General features: G+C 41.6%; 1 long non-coding RNA gene across 1 annotated transcript; it reads left to right on the top strand.

Moving 5' to 3' along the window:
* The first annotated feature begins 915 nt into the window (after nucleotides 1–915).
* LOC121398954 lies at nucleotides 916–1,967 on the top strand. Its single transcript, XR_005964651.1, has 3 exons — nucleotides 916–1,010; nucleotides 1,319–1,469; nucleotides 1,701–1,967. It is a non-coding gene; the product is annotated as an uncharacterized LOC121398954 (long non-coding RNA).
* The last annotated feature ends 706 nt before the right edge of the window (nucleotides 1,968–2,673 follow it).

Raw genomic sequence — 2,673 nt, forward strand, 5'->3', positions numbered from 1 at the left:
AGGGCGGCTACCTGGTCCTCCGCTCACACATTCTCTAAATTTTACAAAGTCGATACATTTTCTTCCGCCGAGGCTGCCCTCGGACGTAAGGTGTTGCAGTCAGTGATTTCCTAACTCTGCAACCACGTACTTTACTGTTAGCTCGTTCCCACCCTGCTGTTTGGGACTGCTTTGTTAAGTCCCCATGGTTCCCTGTGTCCCCCTAAGACGACAGAGAAAACAGGATTTTTTGATACTCACCGTTAAATCTGTTTCTCTGTAGTCATAAGGGGGACACAGGGCTTCCCGCCCTTGACGAGCTTTGACCGGTTTGGTCGAGTTTTTGTTCAGTTTCACTGATTACTTTCTGCCTATTAGGAGAGTTTTTTTTTGAAGTTAACTACGATAGCAGCTTTTGGAACAAACTGAAGAGGAATGTACAGTGTATGGGGTAAAGCCTGATGGGCACGCCCCTTATTTAATTATTCAAGTGTCCTGCCTCCTGGAGGATGGAGCTTAACCCCATGGTTCCCTGTGTCCCCCTTATGACTACAGAGAAACAGATTTAACGGTGAGTATCAAAAAATCCTGTTATTTTGCCTTATCAAAAACAGACCTATGCAGTTTGGGGGTTGCCCAAATAAGTTTGGAGACATTTGGGGTGCATGGATGGAATGGGAGGCCGCTCCATTAGCGTTGGGCGCAACATGAAATAGTATGTAAATTGAAGGCACCACTGGCAAGGGTTAATGTCTTTTTTTTTCTTTCTCTGTATGTATGGTTTCTTTTGTTGTGTTATAAAAACTGCAAAGTAAAAACTTTTACCCAAGCCCTGTAACCAGTAGCAACCTGTGATGCATTTGTGACAGTCACCTGCCCGTATCCTTTCTTTTTAATACCTTCAGAACCTATAAACTGTTTTTTTTATTGCCTGTAATAACGTAGTTATCTCCATTTCTCCAATAGGCTGCTTGCAACTGCCTGGTGGGGGAATCATTGGTCGTGAAGGTTTCAGATTTTGGGGTGGCCAGGTAAGTGCACCTAATTTCAGCTTCAGAGGCCACCGTAAAGATAAAATTTCAAACGCCACAATAAATTACTGTATAAAGCAGTGGTTCTCATTTTTTATTAATACAGGCCTCACCTGAAGGTTCTTCCTCTGGCCAAGGCCTCCTTTAGGTCATGAAATGGGTACAGGAATAGGAAAATATTGGTGTATTGTGATTTCATTATATCATGGTTTCAAAAATATGAAGTGAAGTGTTGGTCAGTGTTTAGCCCAGCTCTCTGGTGGATCAGTCTAATCACACGTTCCCTTTCTTTTCTCTCTCTCATTTAGGAGTGTTCATGTGGGAGGTGTTCAGCAAGAGCAAAATTCCATTTGAAGATTTTTTCAACTCCGAGGCTGTGGATAAAATCTCAGCTGGACTGAGGCTCTTCAAACTCAAGATGTCTCCCGAAAGAGTGTACATGCTGATAAACAACTGCTGGTAAGAGGTACAAGTGATTAGGTTTATGTACACTTTTAACATTATGAAAAAAACGCAGTCCCAGATATTCTGGTCCAATTCAGAGAACTGTCAGTCAGAATGATTAGATGTATATTCTAATATCGATGCAGCATCCTTCTATGTGATTACAATCCATGGACAGACTGTAGCAGCAGGTACTGATATATAAGGACATGTTAATGTTGTGTGTAATTGTTGTTATTGCTCTAGACAACAAGCTGGGCAGTCAGAATGGGGGGGACGAATGCATCTGCTGCTGCCCGCACCTCCGCTTCCCCCCAGCGAGGACCCCCAACCTGGATCTTCATGTGAAAACTTCCTGCGGAGCCTCCAGCTGGTCCCACGTTGCAGAGGAAGGATCTGCTAGCTGCACCCCTCCCCCCCAGGGTAGTGTTCACGCACAAAACACACACATTTTTCAAATTATTACACACTTACATTTACACTTACACACACTCACATACATTTTAGTAAGGCAAGATTGTCTCTCGGGATTGTTGCTATAACTTTGGGATAGTGTTAAGTAAGGCAAGATGGTATCCAGGATTGTTGCTTTATCTCTGGGTTAGTGTTTACTAAGGCAAGATGAGCTATTGGAATGTTGCTTTTACTATGGGATAGTGTTTAGTAAGGCAAGATGGTCTCCGGGATTCTTGCTATTACTATGGGATAGTGTGTATAGTAGGGCAAGATTTTCTCCAGGATTGTTGCTTTATCTCTGGCATAGTGTTTACTAAGGGAAGATGATCTAAGGGAATGTTGGCCTCCAAAATTGTTGATGTAACTATGGGATAATGTTTTGTGAGCAAGATAGTCTCAGGGATTTAGCTTTTATCAATGTATTCTTCAAATTTTGTGTGTGTGTGTATATATATTTAAATATGTGTGTGTACAAAGCCTTTTATTGCTTATCACTTAGACCACTGATCTTTAGATTCTTCATTATTTTTCTATTCGGCCACAGTACACAGGATTTGTTTTTTCTCTGGGCCGACACTCCTTTCTATGCAATTATATTATTAAACATTGGGTGTGTCTGTTCACAAGACAGCACTATTAGTCTTTATAAATAGAGTTTTGGCTGTCCAAAAACTTTGTGTCTATGCAGATTATTTTTCTTTTTTGAGCGGGAATCACATTAAACAGCCATAAACGCGAATGTCCCCTTAATCTTTGCAGTTAG

Source organism: Xenopus laevis, chromosome 9_10S, assembly GCF_017654675.1.
Source record: "Xenopus laevis strain J_2021 chromosome 9_10S, Xenopus_laevis_v10.1, whole genome shotgun sequence".
Taxonomy (NCBI): Eukaryota; Metazoa; Chordata; class Amphibia; order Anura; family Pipidae; genus Xenopus; species Xenopus laevis.